The 23,814-nt window shown below is 37.9% G+C and overlaps 1 protein-coding gene across 2 annotated transcripts in view; it reads right to left on the bottom strand.

Moving 5' to 3' along the window:
* LOC136420269 (uncharacterized) overlaps positions 1 to 23,814 on the bottom strand; it is a 50,974-nt gene that overhangs the window by 14,925 nt on the left and 12,235 nt on the right. The window lies entirely within an intron of this gene.

The raw sequence follows: 23,814 nt of genomic DNA on the forward strand, positions 1-23,814 counted from the left end.
ATCATTAGAAAACAAGCTGATACAGATAATCATATACACATTTAGGTGACCAGACAATATCTTAGTTAATATATAAAGTTTATAATTTATTTCTCAATATTAATGAACAGAATGGTGAAAACTCAATGCTTCTTCGTAATTCCACACCAATTTAATTTCTTGGTTAACGGATTTTTATTTTCCAATTTTTTTTTTTTTAAATAAAAATCCGTTAACCAAGAAATTAAATTGGTGTGGCCTAATGCTTACATGATACAACTACATAATATTAATGATATTATAATCTTCATAATTACGCACAGGAGTATGAAGTAAGAAAAATTTGCAGAATGGTGTTAACCATTACGACAGTCACTACAACATGTTCTCATTAGTTATGCAAATGAGGTCTTCATTTGCATAAAATATATCTACTGTTTCAGAACATTCCTCTCTTTTGCAGTTAAATGTCACATTTTTCAATGTCTTATCAAGGAATGTAGCAGATTCATGTCAATTCCCTCATCAATTAAAGGCAAATCAGATATTGAAAATCATAACTAAGCTTATAATCTATTATATATATTTTAAATAGTTACCAAAAATCATCTATCCGTCAAAATCTTCTTGAACTGTTCTCTTTCAAAGTCAAAAACAAAATCAGCTCCAGCCTGCAGCTCCAAAAGCTACTAGGGGGCCCATATATACTACATTCACAGACCAAAGAGCTCAACCATCTGAAATACAACAGCCATACACATGTAGTGTTACATGTAGAATTCCTGAATGCGAGATATGAAGCTCTGCTGTAAAACCATTAAAGAAAACGCCTTGGGTGGAAACCTCTTTACCAATATCTTAAATCCACCAAGAACCCACAATTTTTTCCTACATCAAATTTACATCCCTGCAAACTTAAACTATTAGTTAAAGGTATTTACTGATCATGAGGCGTTACTGGTATAGAAGTTGGACACATCCTTTAAAGGCAACCTATAGCAATATTAGGGTATTGAAAGTCATATCGAAAAAATATTTTTTCAGGAAATTTTTATCCACAGAAAACGGTTACGCACAGAAAACGGTTACGGCTGGATTCTGGGCTGATTTTTGAGTTGCACTACTAAATAAGATACTCCTTCTGTGGCTTGTTTCTGTGCTCTTTTTAAACGCCCAAGTATGAAATAATGATGCCAATGTGCTTATATGGGGAAGAAAATGTCATTTCAATTTCACCAAACAGAATTGCTTTCCCCAGAATATTTCAAGTTTTACCCCCTGAAATCGCTTCTAAAAAAAGGGCACCTTTAAGAGACAGAACAGCCTGAATGAAAATAAACAAATTACACCACATGTCTAGAACACAAGATTGGCCCAAAACTTTTGGCATCCTTTATCTAGAATGAGTATCATTACAAAATATCCTTGGCTAATGGTTTGACTGCTTGGAAATAAGACATGCATATCTTATCTTATTCCACATTTCTGAGCAGAAGCAACAAATGAAGGAATGTGACCTAGATAAATTGCATACTATCAAATTCTAACATGATAATAGTTAAAATGCAATGCTTTTGTTGAAGCTCGTGACGATGCTTTGACCATACTACCGGTATTACATATTTTATCAGTCTAGGAAACACTTCAGACTAAGTACTCTTTATCAAGATGTTACCGGTGGCTGTCAAAAATGACAAATGTGTGATGTTAAAAGGCAATTTCATGCAACATAAGTGCAAAGTACAAACAGGCAGATTTGAGGTTGAACAATCAAAGAAAGATCTGACGGATAAGAAATGGCGTAAATTCTCATGTCCTTGGGTACATGATGCATTTGAACCGGTATAAGGCCATCATGATTTGATTATATGGATGACATCCACGCGAGCATTTGCGACCATATTGTTAATCGTACAATGAAGCTGCAAGATGAGCCAAAAAATTAATGCCGTGAACTGCAAAAAAATACCAGAAAACGTGTACAGAACTATGGTACATATCATACAGTTCATCTTTTCCTATTGTTAAGCGTACTGATTTTGAAAAAAATGATTGACTCATATAATATAAATAATTATACGTACTCCCTGCACATTTTAGGTAATACTCTTCGAATTCATGTCCCTTATAAAAGACGAGTGTAGCCCCAACCAAGAAGTTCTGCCTTGAATTGATCTGGGTCTGCTAGTTAGGAACTACTAACTGTCTGTTAAAGTAATAACAGTAACTATTATATTATACAGTAATTATGGTAAATACAAAATGTTCGCGTAGGTTTTATGTTCGCAGTTTTAATTTAGCGGCAAACGTTTCACAGCAAACTTAAAACCACCACAAACATTTTTGTCCAAATTACTGTTACGTAGTAGCAATATGCACTGCTGCCAACTTAAAGCCAGTGTGAACACTCCATTTTCCCTTTATAGGCTAGCGCGAAACAAAAACCACACGAACTTAAAATGCATTTAGTTGTTGATAATTGAGACTAGCAGGAGATCAACCGTAAGGATGCTATCAGTTTTATTAGCTACGGGAACATCCCTACAATATAAATCCCTGATATATCAGCATCAGTACTTAATGCATTGTGACACCTTCAAGTCACAGTTTGATTCTGTTGTCTGACAGGGTTAGTCAGGTTAATTAGAATTTCCCACTTCTGACAAAATCTGTTCCAAAAAGCACTTGGGTTTAGTCTATTGCCTTTACCATCAAATTAAAGTGCAACTTACTCTCAGTCAGAAAACCAGTCGACAGTTCCATTTTTTCTTGGTCTGATACTATGAGAGTTTGCTATTTGAGCCATAGTACGCATTCACAGCTTGCAGGAATTAAAGACCCATGACGCAGTAAAATGATTATCATTAAATAAACCACTGGAATCATTATAATCGAACATGCGAATTCTGTGACCACTGATATGTTGAAAATGAGACATACACTTTTACAAGATTGTTCCTTATAATTAGTTAATATATGAAAATGAGCACCAATTGCTGTTTAAGACAATTGAATTTGACAACAAATGTTCAAAAATGTCAAAGCAGGACACTTTCATACACCTGATGTCATGTAAGAACGATTCACATCATGAATAAAGTATAGTAGTTATGTTTTGAAGTGTTTCAAAACAAGTGAGAGAAGAAACCATGTTTACTAGGTGATCAACATTTAGTTTACATGTAACTAGCTACTGTAACAATAGTCCCCTTTTTTTTACTTTTCAATGTTAGAATGCAGCAGTATTAATTTCATCAACATATATTTTGCTTCTTATAGACCACATGTGGTCATTTGTGCATTTAGCCAATCTGGACAGGAATATGCAATAAAGACTATTCTCATTTTTAAATTATATATAAATGACAACTTCCTTGTTGCCCTTGAATATCCTGTGATCTCCAGCCATCAGATACTGTGCTGCTACATTAATATCTGTTAAACTCCAAGATGACCTGTGATATACCTCTGATAGACGAGAGGGCATTTCAGCTGCACTCCCTGCAGATTTGTATGGCATTTTGTTGTACTGTTGCATACATAGGTACTAGTAACGTAACATGACCTATTTATGTGCAGAACCTATTTATGTCCGGTTTGGCTCATGTCCACATGTCGCGGTGTATTATGCCAAAGCCTGTTCTCATGAGCAATAAAGAACATCATTAGTATGATCCTTAGCCATCTCTTTAAATTTTGCATAGCAAAACATAATGGCCATGCGTTTACCACGTGAACGCCACGTGCCGCGCATGTGGGGGGAATTTACAGATAAACATTGTTTTTTTCCATCGCATTAAGCAAGTGGCCGGACAGACATAGTGATTTTATTATCATTTGTCTGCAGACTACTTTGGACAGTTACTGCATGTGCATTTTTTTCTGGTCTATGTTCTTCAAGAATAGTGCTAGAATGGAAAAGATTCAGAAGTGGACGATAATGGGTTACCCTAGCACAATTCTTCATCATATACATCAGTATAAATACATGCTCGCACAGCGTTAGATAGGCGGAGAAAAACTTACAGACCATGTATTTTCTTTTTAGAAGAGCTGATATTTCTGACCATGGGTTTAAAATTTGACTCTGTCCGTGCGGTTTTAAGATAAATACGTTTTGAATAAATCGGACGTAAATTGGTCATGTTACGTAATACACATTGTAAACCTGAACATGTCGGAAAAGCGCTGAGAAGGAGACTAACAGATATATATAATTATACAATCATTTTTTCATACCTTGGTAAACGACAGCGGTAAGTTAAGATTCTATGCAAAATGTAAAACCATGTACAATTTTGAGAGTTATCTTGATCTTGCAGATTTTGATTTGCGCTCAGCCATTAGCAAAATTAGAGTTAGTGCTCATCCTCTTGAAATAGAGAGAGGCCGGTATAGAAAATTACCTATATACGAAAGACTTTGTAAGTATTGCAATACAAATGCCGTGGAAGACGAAAATTTTTATTAATACACTTTATTTCAAACTGTTCATTTCATGATAATGCACGAAATGAGTTGTCTACTCAGACCACTAAAATCTATCCGAATTTCCCTAAGCTTACAGACAAAGAAAAGACTATTCTTCCTTTAACTACCAAAAACCCACAAATTATAGAAAAGGTGGGACATTACGTCTTCCATACAAAAGAGAAGTCAAACCCTTCACAAGTTATAGACAATTACATTTGTATAATTTAGATAAGCAGCTTTTATACCTATTTTGTACACTGTTCTTTTATGTATGTTATTTGTATTTAGCCTTCGGGCATGAATTTGCAATAAACTTATTATTATATAATTCATTCAAACCTTGAAGTGCCTAGTGGGATAGGGCAGCAGGTTTTCTTGCTGTTTCAGTAGCTGGATATATTTCTACCGGGAGGGGTTGCTAGCCCTTCCCCTTTAACTGCACCCCCTAGAACAAGGGACCTCCATTTTACGTCCATTCAGAAAGACGAGTGCAGCCCCAACCAAGATGTCCTGCCAAGGATTGAACCGGGAAATCTCCCTGTCGGCAACTAATTGGAACCAGGAGCTCAACTGTGAGGCTGCTACCAGTTGAGCTACATTGTATAAGTCAAAAAGTCAAAGTTCCTTCCCGCGCCGATGGTGCATATATAGGGCAGCGCCCTGTAGCCCTTGGGCCACACAACACACTACAGAAGGGAGCTATAGTGGTGTGGTGGTGTATGTTAACTTCCATACTCTTTCCCAAATGCTGACTTGCTAAGCAGAGAATTAGCGGTATGTTCCATTTTTAAAGTCTTTGGTAAGACCCGGTCGCGGATCGAACTCACTACCTACCGTATGCAAGGCGACCAGTATACCCACTAAAAATATTCATTTCATTCCATTTCATATCGAAATATCCCTATTACATTGTAATATGATGAAATATGATGCAGATATAATTGTACATATATGCTGATAATGGTCACATTAGGGTTCATTAAAAATGGTTAAGGTACAAGTATATACACTTGACACTTCATATATGACTGCGTTGCCCACTAATGGTTGCAGACAGTCCGATGAGAAGTCTTCCATGTGGATTGCTGGCTGACTGCGGGGGATGATACGGTGTGAGAAAATCACGCTACCTACACAGTGGAAAATTGAATGTCACAACCCTGCAGCGATGCAGGAAATATACTGAGTATGATTGTACCCCCAGTCAGCTGACAACCCGCAAGTACGTTCTCACAAGTAAGAATCAATTTCATGGTACAAAGCATGCAACCTCACCAGGATGTGGTGGATAGGAACTGTTCTAAAACTGTCTCGTTTTGGAAACTTTCCCGGGTGTCTGTAGAAGGGATAAAAAGCATTTACTAGTAGGAAGCACCTGTTATAAGTCTTGGTCGCCACACTACCTTTTTGATGTGATTCATAATTTCAAACCTCATGTGGATAGGAACTGTTCTAAAACTGTCTTGTTAGAAAACTTTCCAGGGTGTCTCTAGAAGGGATACATAAAGCATTTAGGAGGCTGTCTTAAGTCTTGATCGCCACACTACCTTTTTGATGTGATTCATAATTTCAAACCTCACCAGGATGTGGATAGGAACTGTTCTAAAATTTTCTTGTTTAGAAAACTTTCCCGGGTGTCTCTAGAAGGGATACATAAAGCATTTAGGAGGCATACTGTCTTAAGTCATGGTCACCACACTACCTTTTTGATGTGATTCATAATTTCAAACCTCACGTGGATAGGAACTGTTCTAAAATTGTCTTGTTTTGGAAACTTTCCCGGATGTCTCTAGAAGGGATACATCAAGCATTTAGGAGGCACACTGTCTTAAGTCTTGGTCGCCACACTACCTTTTTGATGTGTCATAATTTCAAACCTCACTAGGATGTGGATACGAACTGTTCTAAAATTGTATTGTTTTGAAAACTATCCCGGGTGTCTCTAGAAGGGATACATAAAGCATTTAGGAGGCACACTGTTATAAGTCTTGATCGCCACACTACCTTTTTGATGTGTCATAATTTCAAACCTCACCAGGATGTGGATAGGAACTGTTCTAAAATTGTCTTGTTTTGAAAACTTTCCTGGGTGTCTCTAGAAGGGATACATGAAGCATATAGGAGGCAAAACTGTCTAAAGTCTTGGTCGCCACACTACCTTTTTGATGTGATTCATAATTTCAAACCTCACCAGGATGTGGATAGGAACTGTTCTAAAATTGTCTTGTTTTGGAAACTTTCCCGGGTATCTGTAGAAGGGATATATAAAGTATTTAGTAAGCACGCTGTCTTAAGTCTTGATCGCCACACTACCTTTTTGATGTGATTCATAATTTCAAACCTCACCAGGATGTGGATAGGAACTGTTCTAAAACTGTCTTGTTTTGGAAACTTTCCTGCTTGTCTGTAGAAGCGATACATCAAGCATTTAGGAGGCAGTACACTGTCTTTAGACTTGATCGCCACACTACCTTTTTGATGCCGAGTCATAATCAGGCTTTGCAAAAACAACTTCCTTTCATATGGTTGCCATCTGTCTTGTTTAGAGACACAATGTCCACTAGGATGTCTCCTGGTTTGATGGATTTAATGGTTAAAACTGAGAAAATGAAGAGGTAGAACAGGAAAGGGATAGACACTCTGGCGGCAACTCCACTGTTTGACATTGACCAAAAACACATCTAGATCTGTGGGTTCTGCATATCTCAAATCAAGCATTCAGGCAATCAAATGGCCTGTCAAGGTGGACAGTGAGTATATACCTTCAAGTTCATGATTATTGACAGAACAAAAGTACAGCGACAAGTACAGCGACTTTTGTAAGGTCTTTTACAACATACAATCATGCAAACATCGACAATGGTATATAAAATGATTATTGACCTACGTACGAGTATATATAATTCAACATGTCGATATTTACCTATCACTTACACTACTAGTTCTATGATCTAAACATTCTTTGATATATTTACCTATTTGTACACAGTATATTTCTAAAATTATATGATTGAAAGAGAATATTATGACTTGTACACTTACTGGCATTTAGACCATAATTTGTTCATTATTATCAGATATTATCATACTATAGGTATTCATTTCATCAGAATTTCCTGTTTTCTATCTCATGATCTGGACATGTTATGGTCAGGATGTGACAGCATATTTTGGCTCTTGGAAAAGTGTAGCCTTGGCCTCCAATCGGCTTTGTTTGAAACTGCAGGCACATTTTTGTTGGAGACTTTGAAACAGGAAAACTCAGGGATTCTTGTATTGATGACTTGTTCGTAACTAAAACATGTACTTAAGTCTTACTACTAGTAAATTTCAAGTCCTCCCTGCACCGGGCACTTGTCTATAAGCTAGCAGGTCACTCGCACATACTAAAACTGAGTATAAAAAGATTATGCAAATTACCAAATCATTTACATAACTAATGAGGAAACTTAGGATAATAGGAGCGTCATACAATAATGTAATTGTGTACAATTAGTGAGAAAGTGATACAAAACGTTAGCAGTATGAAGAGATTCTTTCATTTGTGACCTCAGTCTTACAGAGTCTGTAAGTGTAAGTTATGTTGAGGCTAGCATCTGATACATTAGGCATAAATCATGAAAATTATGGCATGATTTCTATAGTTAATGACAAAATGATTTGGTCAAAGTACAAGTTGGGATTTCTTTTCAATCCTACAAAAAGTGAACTTAGCTGAAGCCAAATTTCTGGCAGTTGCTACATGTAGAATCAAATACTATTTGCGCTAAATTGCATTTAGTTAGATAGATTGGTTACATGGCGAGATGTAGGCAACTAGTGAAAAAGAACCTATTAATGATGTACAAAATTTGCCAAATGATGCAAAGCAGAGGCACCATCTGCTAAAAGACTTAAAATAAGGTAAGTGATAGATGGATTCAGAGACAATTATAATGTTACTTCAAAGACTAGCCCTGCTGCATGTGTACCACCAGAGAAAAATTGGTGGGCATACCGTATTGTCTCGAATAAAGTACGCACTTTTTAAACATTTCAAGATTTAAAAGGCACCACAAGCCATTGCTAAAGTCAGGGTGCGTACTTTATTTGAAGTTATTGCCCGGACAAATTGGAAAAGGACTTCAAACCCTTGCTTAATCAAACCAGGAACCCAGCTGCAACAATGCAAGGCTCAATACCTGCCAACTTGCGAAGTTTGTAACTTGTCATAGGCAATCCTCAAGTTTGCAGAGACGATGCTGGCAGAGTAAACAAGAAAATCTTTTATGAATCTAAGGAATGGCATTATGTAGAAGTCCTTGATATAAGAAAAATGACCTGGAGATAATAGGAGAAACACCATAAATTTGAATTTATCATGTTCAAAATTTGTTCAAGATCAGTGGAGAAGGGGTGCGTACTTTATTTGGGGTTTTTGACTTAACGTTTCAGTTCTGCAAATTTGTCTGGAACTAGCCCCAAATCAGGGGTGCGTACTTTAATTGGGGTGCGTACTTTAATCGAGAAAATACGGTATTACAGTTTGTAAGAGCAGTTCAGGTAATATATTGCAATTATTGTATCTTCTAAAAATAAACAATGTCATACATGATTGGATAACTACTGTTTTACAGTTGCTCAGTTGCTGACTTAAACCAATTGTCTAACAATTAATGTCACAAGATCTTCCCACTCTTCCCTTCCCTTCCCTTCCCTTCCCTTCCCTTCCCTTCCCTTCCCTTCCCTTCCCTTCCCTTCCCTTCCCTTCCCTTCCCTCCCCTCCCCTCCCCTCCCCTTCCCTACCCTACCCTACACTTCCCTCCCCTCCCCTCCCCTCCCCTCCCCTCCCCTCCCCTCCCCTCCCCTCCCCTCCCCTCCCCTCCCCTCCCCTCCCCTACCCTTCACTACCCTTCCCTTCCCTTCCCTACCCTACCCTTCCCTTCCCTTCCCACCCCTCCCCTCCACTCCAATCCCCTCCCCTCCCCTTCCCTTCCCAGCACTACCCAAATATTGCACAATCTCTCACCAGCAAATATATAATCAACGCTTATCATAAGTTCCCAACCCTAAGCTTGATTATCACTCAGCATAGCACATTTAATCACTACACGGTTTAATGAATACCACACTCATCAGTGCATGAGTACTTCTCCCCAATCCATGACTGGACCATTAATTTTTTACCAGCAACAGGTACCAGTCATTGGTTATAAATAACTACCGATGATTGAATCATCTTTATAACCAATCAATGTTAAGACCTTAATCACCTATCCAAACATGTATATCTCTAATCTAAGGACTCAATCAGATGCTTACAATTTTTTTTCTACAAGTGATCTTGCCTGGTAACTATATGAACAGGGAGTACCTGGGCCTAGATAATGTTTGATACGTGCGTTCCGGACCTATCTGCAGTCTAAGGTACATGTATTTCACACATGTGCACCGGGCTTCTACTCAAGACACATACAGGCTTCCAATAATTGAATGATTTGGAAACAAACTTCACGTGTGCAGATGTTGAAAATTTCAATACTCAGTGCATTCGGACTGATGTTCTTAAGATTTTTTGGTCGAGAACACATAATTTTCTTTAATCCTGACAATTAACATTATTTTGTTTTCTGTAATAACATAATATATACATGTATCATTAGATAATGACAACACAATGTAGTCCGCATCACCCTCGTTGGTGCCAACCCTCCCGTGGTTCAGAATAAACCATGTTGTATTCTATTATCTACAGCTGGTCGAAATAAACCAAGGCATGCTATATGGATGTTCTCTATCTACAGCAGCTGCACTTGAAACAGTTACCATGAATTTGGTCATGATTCAACCCTATTTTCTAGCCAGTTAGTTAAATCAGCCCTACATGATTGCACCTCAAACCGAGATGTCTCAACCAATGATTTAAATTTCATCTTCCAGTTAGAGACTAGTTTGAACCAGGAGCTCAACTGTGAGGCAGTCGGCAGGCTTAAAAAAACATAGTTCAATAAATTTTTTTTTTTCAGTGTGAAATATCATGGGCGTGGACCCAAGGTCACACCAATTTAATTTCTTGGCTAACAGATTTTTTGAAAAACTGTTAAATTCCAAAATCAACATGAAAATAGAATCTCAGAGGTAAGTCTGTACTTGGCTTTTGGATTCTCACAGTTTCAGGGAGGGAACAGGGTCAGGTGTAAGCTTTCACCCCAGCCTTCTGTTTTCATGATTTAATTTTTGCTAAAATTTAAAAAAAAAATCTGTTAACCAAGAAATTAAATTGGTGTGGCCTGAGTGATGGACTTAGAATTGGGGTGTGCAGTCCACTTATTAATGTATGAATGAATGAATGAAGACCTTTATTGTATACATGTTTGCCCCACTGGGATAAGCACAGGTCACATGTTAACAAAATTATATATGAGTATTACTGTATATAAACATCTAGTATCTTTACTTTCAACTTCCTCTCGCTGCTTGGTAATTGTATAAATGTAGAAGGCTGTGTAATTAGTTAGAGTTGGTTTATCGAAGGCTGTAAGAAATATAAATCTCTCTCTACTATTCAGGTATCTGAAGTTAAGGCGAATTAGACTTTGAAATATGAAGTCTCTCATGTGACTACGCCTTGAGGTCCCAACATTATGCTATTGACAACCGCTGGTTTCCTTCATACATGTACAAGTTTTACCTGCACCATTCCTTTTCTTTCCCTTTTTGTCCATCAAATATTTTGTGGCGTCAAATGACTGAGTAACTAGGCTAGTGGACACAAGAGGTCACAGGTTTGACCCCTGGTCTTCCTTGCTGGGCGTTACGTCCTTGGGAAATGCAGTTAACATGATTTTCCCAGGTGTAAAATGGGTACCTGAATTCGGTTGGGGAAGAAATCAACGGCGGAAGGAGAGAAAGGGGTTCAGCCTTAAAAAGGACTACCTTTTTTACCCTTTTTACACTCATGTGATACAGTTTATCAGTGTTAATGGTTCTGTGCCCCTGTAAACTCCTCTTGACATGATGATATCTTGTCTAATTGACATGTCCTGAGGGCATGTACATTACTGGTAACATTAGACTCTGAGTTAATAGCACCAGTGGGGTACATAAGGTCACCTCTACAACAGTGCCTCATGCTTGTATCAAAATACATAGTACACACTTACGACACTATACCAGTCCAGGAAGGCAAATTAAGATTTTACCGTATAAAGTAAATAATATGAAAAAAGTATAATGATAATACTGCACTTTTTAAAATTCATAACCAGTTGGATCCTCATGAAATTGAATGTAATGCATTTGTCGGTCAGAGTAAATCATTCATGATGGCTTTTTGATTTTGAATGAATTTTTAAAAGAAATGTAGTAAAATTAGCAAATAAGGAACCATCAGTTTGATTCAATATTTACCAAAAAAGGGCTTTAACAGTTACTAGAAACCCAGCAGTTATTCTTTTTATCACATTTCTCCCAAAGAAAAGTTACGATGTCATATTTCAAATACATTAAATTATTAATACGCAATATGTGCAATTGTCTTTTGGTAAAGATGAAAAAAATTCAAAACTTTTTTGACTGATGACTTATGAGTGATTCTCATGTATTATGCAAATAAGGTCCTCATTTACCTATTAAGTAAATTATATCAGTTGATCATCTTCACCCAAATGACAAAAGTTAATAAATGGCAGTGCTATCTAAACAAAGTAGGCTATTCTAGCTTTTTCCTATCTATTATGCAAATCTGTCCTCATTTGCATAATTTGTATTCAACCTTGTTTGCCTTCAAATAACTGCCAAAGCCAAAATTATGAAATTCCATGCAGTTATTTACCAATATGGAATAACAGTATTTGCATGTGCATTTAAAATGCAAATTAGGTCTTCCTAAATGCATAATTTCTATCCATGAATGTCTCTCTCTTTCTCAGTTACACATGCTTGAATAGTATGATGGAAAGCAGCTTAGGTTTCTAAAATTTTGCCATTTATTATGCAAATTAGATGCTGCCTTGCATATTTACCAATCACATTATGCATCACTTAAGCTATCCACATATAAAAAATCCTGAAGATCCGTCAACTGCTTCTATAGATTTATCCTCTTTCAAAATCTGAAACAAAACCGACTTCTGCATCTGCATTAAAAGTCGCTAGGGGGCCCAAACCTACACCACTTATACTCTTTGCCCCAAGAGCTATCTATCACTTACAAATAACGACCATATCATGTCCAGAATGTGAGATATCAAAAACGAAAGTTCCACTGCTGCTGCAGTACTAGTACCTTATAATTAACAAGTTGCTACTGGCCCCAAAATCTAATCATTTCCATCTCTCTTCCAGACCTACATAAATACCAAATATGGATTCATCCAAGTCCTCTCAAGTTGTTTATCGACACACACACACACACACACACACACACACACACACACACACACACACACACACACACACACACACATACACGCACACACATACAACTGCTATCAAAACCCAATATTTTGGCAAAGGTAACAAGCCAAGCTTCTAGATGACTCAATACTCCTCCCCAGGCACCAAAGCTATACACCACCTAAAAATTATGACCATAACATGTTCAGAACATGAAATGCAAAACCCACCAGATGCCTGAACATGGTTGTCACAATTTTATTTTATTCAAATTGCAACAGGCAATACAAGACCACCCAGGCAGCAGTAGCTGATTTTGGGCATCACAATCTTTAATTGGGTACACATATTGACTAGACGCTAAGCTATGTACGTGGGTGCTTTTATTATCACCCCAGCACATTTCCCAATGACTCATTAGCGCAAAGCTCTTACGACTCAGTGCCAGTTCAACCCTAAGTCAAAACACAAATTTCAAATTATTTCTACTACCATTCTACAACAGGCCTGTCCTTGGTGCTGAAGGCTGTTTACACAAAGATAACAGGCATTATATCATAGTCCAAGAAATTCTAATTATGAAATTCTAACTTACATAGACATAAGATGTTGGCATGTAATCATAAACAAAAACTAACATTAAGGCTATATATACATAAACAAACTAGTACGGACGAAGCATCCTGAGAGTGGGAAAACAGTACTTTCTGTTGAGAAAAAAATCTGGACTTGAGCCAACTCCTGGAACCTCTCTGGGACCTTTCTGGGACCTTTCTGGTAACTTTGACCTAACTTCCTGTTGGTGTCCCTGATGTACCACAAATTTCAAATAATGCCAATTGCGGACACGCACCACTGTCATCCCCCCCCCCCCTAAATGATGACACAACCTCTGTTTTCACAGAAGTAGATTAAAATGGAATCAGCACCAAAGCAAAAAACATATTTTACTTGACCCAGATTTACCTCAGAGCTGAATCATGATCAATTCTCTTGTGTACCTAAATCATAAAAATGACAAGGAATATTTTGGAGGGAGTCATATTTCAAGAGCAAGTCCCAAATATAAGATTTCCCATAGGATGCAATGTAATTTGTATGGAAGGAATTTCCACAATATGGCATATCTAGGGCTGTCTTCCCTGTTTTCAATGTTAATCAACATTTTTCAAATGCAATGACAAGATGGGAATATTTGTTCACAAGTTCCAGACACCAAACAGTACTAAAGAGTATCCCTGTTTCCCAGAGTTATTTATTCCCTTTTACAGAGAAGGTCGAGGTATAATAATGTTTTCACTGCTGCTTGTGGATGGGTGGCTGGATGTAAGTTGCAGGCACAATTCGAGATTGTGGATGGATCTTTATGATATTTGTTAGGTGGGTTACTAAGGCCACACCAATTTAATTTCTTGGTTAACAGATTTTTTTAAAATTTCAGCAACAAAACTTTCCTCTGACTGAGATTCTGTTTTCATGTTGATTTTGGAATTTAGCAGTTTTTGAAAAAAATCCGTTAACCAAGAAATTAAATTGGTGTGGCCTAAGGTGTTGAAGGTACCGTTTTTATAAAGTCTATGGTATGACTCAATGTGCCTCTTGTCTAGAGGTGTCCTACCCGGGAGTTGAACTCGGGCCTTCTGGTTCCAAGTTATCAGAACCAGATGTGGTAAGTAACAGAAGCGCAGACCACTACACCACAGGGACACCCTGGAAATTGTAGTTTAACTGAATCATACACAGAAATTTCAATTGAACCCACTTCCGTCTCATTATAAAGTTCTCCTAGTGTCAGCTGTTACACCAAACATCTTTCTAATTGCCGTCATATTTTCAATTTAAACAAAATTTTAACAAAATGAGATTTGGCATAATTTGGGATCCTTTCATATTAAGCAGTCAGTGATCACTCAGCATCAAAGCAATTTTAGATGAAAGTCAGTTATATAAGTTCCAATGGAACAACTGTTACAGTCTTTTAATATTTTGCTCTTTTGGAATACTTCAAAGTTCATTAAAAGGAAATGTATAGATTTTTCTTGCATTCCTGACAATGATGTTCTAATTTAACCTCAAAATTCGCATAACTGTTAGAATCGTGACAATACAATACTGGTACTGAGTGTCTTTTTACTCATAACAGATTAAGTCACATAAAAGGACTAAGACTTGTTAGTGATTTAGAACATTTTCTAGTTTTGTTTTTGGTCATTTGGTCTTATCTATTTACTACTCTCAACAACAAAGCAGAAAAGCATGTACAATTTCTTTCTTACTTCTACATGTACTACAAAGATATTATAGGAAACATCGACATTCTGCATTTGCTCACAAATGTTACCTTTACTAAATTACTACTCTTTGGTTTCCTCTACGTAAGCCTAAGGCTAAAAAAAGCAAAATGTGGGGTGAAAAAAATGGCACCGCCACAGTTCATCCTGTAGTTTGCTTTGGGTGTTGGTTGTAAGCCCGACTACAGCGGGCGTAAATGATGCCGTAATCACCAAGGGGCGGGCTCGGAACAGACGTACGTAGGTATGATTCACAGTTAACTTCACCCAGACATGACACCTACATGTTCACATGAGATTATATAGGTCTTACAACATCTCTCACAATATCATCTACATCCGATCAACCACATATCGGCTAACAAGATTAACCAGCCAAGGCAATAAACAGGGCTCAAAATATGCACTTTTATGCACCCAAATTTAGAGCTCAGTTGCACAAATGTTTGCCTTTGGGTGCAGTTGTGCACCTAGATATTTGAGTAGGTGTTTAAGGACTATTGTACACAAGTAGGGTACAGCATATTCTTGCAATTCTAGTGTCAGAAAACTAATAAAGACTTTGTTATGTAAAACAATTACTTGAATGTTTTAAATTTTGAAGTTAGCTCATATAGAATTTCAGCGACGAGCTCTGAAGAGAGGTGCATAAGAATTGCAATCAGATTTTGCTAAAATTGTACTTTATTTTGTGTTCTGCACTCAGGTCTTTTTCTGCGCCCCTTAGATTCTATTCCCCAAAAAATTGAATTTCGAGCCCTGATGGACCATGTACTACATGTCAACAGTGCTATGTAATACACGCACACATCCCCTCTCCTATTACACTGAGTGAAAATCCCAAACAAAATGCAATTTTTCAACCATCAGGCGAGGTCCATAGGGAGGAGGATCTCATTTCGCACAGGTGCCTAAAGTAACTTCAGAGAAGATATTGAGTTTCTGGAGCGGATTGTCATTCCCCTCACGTCCTCCCATCTACCGGAGCAACTCTCTTGGAAACACTGTGTATGGATTACTCTGGCTGACATGAAACAAGGACCATGAAACAAGTAGATAATTGTTCCACATAATCTGGCAAAGCCCCTCCCTGCCCTAGTCATTAACACCAGTCATCCATACCCATTTATCTGATGTCTGACAGGTGCTAGCACCACATGACCACTTCGTAGACTTCTTCTTTCTCATCTAGGCGGAGAGACACGGCAGGGAAGGACTCCAGGCCAGCAGAGGTGCCTCTACGTACAGCATTGCAGGTAGGTAGTGTTCCTTTTCTTCTTCTATTAACGGCGTCCCATAGTACACAGTGTCGTAAAAAATACACATTCACTATGCAGCATTTCTGTGGTTTCAAGCTGACATTTTCTTGCTCGAGGTTAAGTTTATGCTTTCAATTGTCAAAAAAAAATACTGATGGAATACCGAAGTAGCTAACTCATGCTGCTTCTGCCAATCTTCGAGACAAAGACTTAAGCAAAATGGATATGATAAATTTTACTCCTTTTGAGTTTGACACACTGAAGCTTGAGCTTTGGTTTGATGTATACAGCTTGAGCTTTGGTTTGATGTCAGTACACTTAGGTCTTTAGTAATCTGTGACAAAAATCAACCTTTATCAGCAAATGAAAAGTCGTCATCATTTATATTGTCATTTCTGCAATTAACTAAAAAAAATAACTTTCTAAGAAAAGGAGTCATCAGTAATGTCAACATTATGATGCCCCCTTTTGAAATTGCTGTGTTGATTGTTGGCCAGAATGATTGTTGACAGAGTTGCATGACTACAATGTAGTATTTTGGCTTAGTAGTATCATCATGACAATATGTACTTTAGAATTGAATCAATTCAACTGTTTTGGGATTGAAAAAGTGGCCATTTTTGCTGTTTAAATGGATTTGCAGCATTGAGTTAGGGTTTGGGATGAAGATACATTGTACAAATTAGAAGTGAAATATATTGAACGATAACATTACATTCAATACAACTATGTTGTTATCAAAATAACGTCATTACCACCATGATCATGGTACTTTAACGTAGGCCGGAGGGCGATCCGACCTGCGGGAGGGCTGGGACCGAGGGTGATGAGGAATACACCGTGTTGTATCTTATTTATGTCCTACCCACCCAAGAAAACACACAGCATTTCAATGAGGAATGCGCCAAAAGTTGTGGGAGTTTTGTGTCCTCGAACAAAAACTGTAACAACATCGATTCCAAACTCCGAATCCGATATTCGAATTTTCGACAGCGGCGCAACCGGCGCGCTCGAAATACATTCTAAATATTCTATGGAAGCCTGTGTGATACAACTCTGGAACCTCATGTGATACGGATAGTTATCACACGGTCCGGAACACCCGTATCAGGCCCAGGTATGACATAGGTATATTTATCAGGAGGGGAGAGGTCAGGCAAAAAAAGCCAAGGCCAAGTTCGATAATGGACCTCCTAGCAATTTTCTGCTGTACTGCAGTGGAACTTGCAGTTTTGATATCTCGTGTTCAGGACATGTCATGGTCGTAATTTCAAGTGGCAGATATAGCTCTTGGTGCAGGGAGGAAGTGTTACACTTTATGTTTTGGCCCCCTAGTAGCTAATGTTAATTTGTTTGAGATTGTTAACAACATAACACAAAGTGTTCCAAGCACCTGTCATACATGTATATACTATATGATACAACCGTTACAGTACAGTACGGTACTTTATCAGTCAGCGGTGAGAATGGACGTACTAATGTTATCTTTTTTATACATGGTAACTTCTTTTGATCTATAGATAGACTGAAGCATTATGATACGTATCGTATATCTGTACACATTTACCATACAACTCTTATCTTCTGATGATGACAATATTCTGTCTGAAATATCAAATATTACCATCACTGTGCTACATGTAATGCTCTTAGCAGTTTGTGACGACCATTTCATCTTATCCCCTTCAGCCGACCAACCAAGTCGGATCAGAAATTCAGCAGGAAAGGCTGCTAGAAATTAAGCTTTGCCAATGGATCTGCACTAAAATCAGCACTTAATCAGATCTCTAATCTGATTTAGTACGAATGAAAGAAAGTCATCAAGCCAAAGAACCATTCTTGGATCCAATCAGACCCGAGCTGTTTTTCACTGACCCGGAAAACGAGTGCTCGGATGGGAACTATTGAAACCACGGACATTGAACAATCCTTCTTGACTGGGTTCTCCTTTCTAGTGGATTGTCTGTAAAATCTGCCGGCTGTAAATGAGCCCTCACCACCCAATATGTGCTGTACAAACAATGGCTCCCATTGATTTTTGCTGCAGGGTGCATGCTTGGCTTCATTGACAAGAGAAAGCCACGCTACTAATTGGACATCTTATTGCTCGCCTGTTAATCGACTGAGCCTACAAATTCAATCAACAGTTCATATGTCATCGGACAAAACAACAATGTGTTGTACACCTGTTCCTAATAGCGCGGAACGTAGTGCCCTATTCACTAGAATTTGGGACTTATTTTTCATTTAAGTCACACAAATTCGATGTCAGAGACTAAGCTTTGAATTCTGACTTGATTTCTGCAAAAAAAGTTTGGAAAACTCAATTTTGACCAATCATATCTACTTTATAACTGTATAGTATTAGGAAATTGACTATCATTTAAAAAATACAATCATGATAACATTATAGCCCATCTGGTTTAACACCAAAAAGTGTGAAATAGCATTCAATTTGACATGATAGATCTGATTAAAGATGGATTATTGGTGACTGTCCATGCAATAGAGTCCCTGATGCATTAAACTTTGGGTCAAAATTGGCAATAAATGAAGCGAGCAATTGCAAATTGCAGAAGGAAGACTTTAAATTGGCGTGCCCTATAATCTTAGCCCACAAATTGATTTTCAGTGATCTCCAACTAATCTTAGAAATAATGCTCCATATTTAATGATACGTTTATTGCAAATTCATGCTCGTAGGCTAATTGCAAGTTGACAACATTTAAAGTTGATGCACAAACATTAAGTGAAACATAAGGTATGCAATTCATGTGATACAAGCAACAAGCGATGAATAAGTTTCTATATCTATGATACGTGGATTTCTTAATCTAGAAATGAAAGCACAATAGAATAGAGGTACTTTCGTTAATTCTAAATTGAATTTGGGACATTTGCGGAGACTAGTAATCAAAAATATATTTCTTTTCTGCTGCTTTCATTGTAATCTGTTTGCACTTTCTGTCATCAACCAGTAGCTTTTTGTACCTTCCTTTCTCTATTTCTAATTGAAAGGAAAGGTAAGTGATCTAGAACCAGTTTAGCTCAAATGAACTTAACGAACAGATGAGCTAATCTTCCACTGGTTGTGACAGTGAAGACAGACGCCATGTACAGTATGTACAGGTTCACTGTACTGGGGAAATTCCACTAAGCTCTTTTTGACAAGCACAATGAACAGTTGACCACGGCTTAACGTCCTGTCCTAAGGACTGCGACCCTTTCCGGTAGCGTTCATGTCGGGTGAGCGAAAAAGCCGGGATCGAACCCAGGGCTTCTAGTTCCGGAGGCAAGATCGCTAATCACTGGACTACGCAACGCTACTAATCAATGGGTGCGCACTAATTCTTATCTTACATATTGCTGCAAGCTGATCAAAGTATTTATCAAGGCATAGGTTTCTAGCAGATGTATCTCTACACCTGTTTGCTGAGTGACCCAAAACTGATGATAAAAAACACTAATACTGTACCCAAATTACACGTCATGCAAGTTACAAGTATCAATTAAAAAGTCCTTTATTTTAGGCAATTCAATAAAGCCAAAAAATGGAAATAAGAAAATTGCTGAAATATCTATTGTAGTGACATTTAGTAACACTGTCTAGCACATTGGAGTAATAACTTCATACTTTGAGCATTTCAAAACTGTGCAAAAACATGATCCTCTTAGTTTCGCGAGCCTACAAAAACCATGGCGACGATTTTCATTGAGTTCTCACATTGCAACGAAGTCATATTTTTGCATCATGGACGTTGCTATACATTGTGATAGTGTTGTTTGAACTAATCAAGAATAGAGAATGACTATATAAATTGATTTTCAAAATCCGATTTTTAGGCCCTAATATTGCTTTGGTTGCCTTTAAGTCTATATTAGATAGCATTTTCTCATTAATCATGCAAATCCCAGCCAAATGAAGTGTTAATATGCATGTATATCAGATGGTGTTCACCCTTACCTGCTATATAATTTATGTCATTCTACAATTATGCAAAGTCTGAAATTTCCATGATTACTCATTGATTATGCAAATTAGATCCTGATTTTCCTCATTCATATTCATTGAATTAATAACATCCCTTCAATTAAACTTTAAAGTACTGTATGGGCATATCAAAGTATGTCTAACTTGGTCAAGGTCATATATTGCCCGAATGATAGAGTGAAGATTTGATCCATCCATGGGAGCCGCTGAAATGTCAGGGAGGAAGGGACACATGTGAACGGAGCTGTAATGGTAGCTTAGGGACATGGGAGATATAAATTAAATACTAGGTACATTTACTGAATGCATCTTCTACATTAATATAGTCCTAGTCTATTCAGTCAAATACAACTACACAATGTAAGGCCACAGCAACGAAATTTTATGGTCTCATTCCTGTATTACTCTGAGTGGGTACCCTAAAAGAATTCGTACCCCCAAAAAATGAACGGCAGCATGAACGTGTGTGTGTATATCGGTGGGAAATTCCCTTTTAGCCAGCCCGACTGATCTCAAGCGTCAAACTGATGAAAGCTTGTTTTGCTGTCATCTACATTGCACAAGTCATGTAAACCCACATACCAAATATCAATATGATCCATCAAAAAATTTTGGAGCTTATTCTTTTTCTTTATGTTTGCTATCAACCAACACACCTGGACACGCCTACAAACGGCACAAAAAATTGTCTTATATTCTCATTTAGGCTGGCGTTTAAAAGCAGGACAGACCAAGGTTATGATTTGGTGGGGGATTTGGGTCACTGAACTAAGACCCCGTTCACACTCATTTTTTTCAATCGCGATTGAAGTATAATCGCGATTGTTCGATCCGATCGCGATTGAACGCAAAGAAACTTTTGCGTTCAGACTGCTTTTCGCCAAGTGGATTAAAGTACGCCGTAATCCGATCGCGATTGAAGCACAATTGAAGCATGCTATCGGCGATCATCTGGTAAATGTTGTTGTTGTCCTTGTTGTCCTTGTTTTGTGTCTATTTTTCCGCTAGACATTGTCACCTCCTCTCTCCCCCAGATTGCGATGAGGACCCTGGTCTCCTCATCGCGCCATCTGCCACCAGCTGAAGTTACTGACGGAGTTTTATTTTTCTTCTTGGGCATTGTTGACGATGAAAAGTTGTTGTTGTTGTAAAAGAGCGATCTGACGTGCGGATTGGGTTTGTTTTCCCGATGCGAACTATGACCCCACGTACCCGCATGTATGACCTCCCACCCCCGGAAACAGCCGAAATCTCCGCCGATTGCGATGGAATGAATCGTAGTTGTGTTCACACTCAAAATTTGATAGGATTGGATGGGATCCGATCGCGATTAATCCAATCAAACTACCTGCGGAGGTAGTTACAATCCAATCGCGATTGGATCGTTTTGGATCATTCCAATTGCAATTGGGAGCGTTCACACTGAAAAAATCAATCGCGATCGGATCGATTCAATCGCGATTATACTTCAATCGCGATTGAAAAAAATTAGTGTGAACGGGGTCTAAAGCTCTTTTTTTCAAGGTGCAGTACATTATCCTTCTCTGTCCTTCGGACAGTAGATCCTCATAGCTGCTTTCAGATAATTAGATTAACACTGGATCAATCAAATCATGACAGTACATTAACACATGGGCATCAGTTATGATAGAATTACAAACTTGAAGGTCAAGGGAACGTCTACGTAGCACTGTCCCGCCCTTTGCGCCCCACCCTCGCAGACTTAAGGTTTTACCTTGCTTTCTCATCATCCTAATATCTTCCATGATGGAAAATTCCAAAACCTGTAATTTTTTTTCCTCCTAATATTGACACCATTAAGGTCTCATTCATGTATTACTCCAAGTGGGTACCATAAAGGAGTCCGTAGCCCAAAAAATGAACGGCTGCATGAACGTGTGTTTATATCGGTTGGAATTCCCTTTTAGCCAGCCCAACTGATCCCAAGCGTCAAACTGATGAAAGTTTGTTTGTTACTGAAGAAATTAAATTAGCCGGTAAAGTACGGCAGCCGTGCGCGAGGTCGGACGTCCAGAGCCCTGCATTTCGAGTGATGCGGTCGAGCGCTTACAGTTAGAAAATGTCTTTTTTTGGGATGTAGCTAAGTACAGTTTGTAATTGCTACAAACAGATTTGATTTAAGTGCAGTTGTCGGTAATTATTTGGCACGATCTCGGGTAAATATTCTCAACATAGAAAGAATGACATTGGTGCATTTCCTATAGCTTCATTACGAACATGCCCATATAAAACATGTATTATAGCACGTATAAGCCTATGGGGCAAAAAAACTCATGAATGAGACCTTAACATTCATCAAGACCCTTTTGTCATTATGTAATATATATTAGACAAATAGATACTTACATCACTTGCAATAACTTAATAAGAATCTATAGATGGATTGTGATGATATTTGGTATGTGGGTAGGTGTTGGGAAGACAAAGATTAAGGTCAAGTTCGGGCCCCCTGGTGTGTGACATTGGTACTGCAGCAGAACCAGTTTGTGTATCTTTTGTCTAAGGACATTCTGTGGTTTTGTCTTGTATTAGTACCACTAAGTACTTACAAACCTCAGTCACATAGTGGGAAACACACTGGAAGGAAGAGGGAGTGTTTCCTCTGTGATTCCTCTCCCTTTTCCCTATTCAAAGGGTTCCTAAGGCCACACCAATTCAATTTGTTGCTTCTCGTTTTTTTTAGATAAAAATTGGAGATACAGGGCAAAAAAAATTAATCTTTTTTTCAAATAGTCTGGGGTAATGATAAGAATAAGAGGATTATTCAAATTTCAGCTTTGTATGGCTCATGCACCCCTTTCTTTCATCTAGTACAGTAATTTCAGTAACAAAATTACCTTTTGCCATGTAATATATGGATTGATACTGAGAAATAGTTTTTTAATGAAAAAAACTTATGATCAATGTGACCACACTTTTTTGGTATGTGCAGGCCTTTATAATCTATTTTTGTGGCTATTGAGTTTTACAACTAAACAGATAGTAAGATTAGGAGTAAAAATTTGTGAATGGGAATAGTGACCCGATATTTTTCTTTTTCAAAATGGGAAAAACAGGACAGGCTATTCCGAGAAGCAACAAAAAAATTGGCGTGGCCTAATGTTTGTTTTGGAGGAAATATTTCCAATGTTGGGAATCTGTTTCCCTTATGTTTCCTGGTGATCAATCATTCCTAGGAGGAGAGACCAACAAAGATGGACAGTAGGCTCCTATCCTTATCCCTGAGGCTAGTTATGGTTGAAAAATCATGATCAATTATCCATTGGCAACAACATTCCTGGATGAACAGTATCTTTTAGGTTTCTAATGAGGTTCTTTAATATTCACTTGAGGGCCTGCATGGGGGGTAGTGATTACGAATTAAATAAAATTTCCGCCGCCCATTACGAATTACGTTAAATCATGAGGCTTCCCAACTTTCGCT

The sequence above is a fragment of the Branchiostoma lanceolatum genome, chromosome 1 (genome assembly GCF_035083965.1).
Source record: "Branchiostoma lanceolatum isolate klBraLanc5 chromosome 1, klBraLanc5.hap2, whole genome shotgun sequence".
NCBI lineage: Eukaryota > Metazoa > Chordata > Leptocardii > Amphioxiformes > Branchiostomatidae > Branchiostoma > Branchiostoma lanceolatum.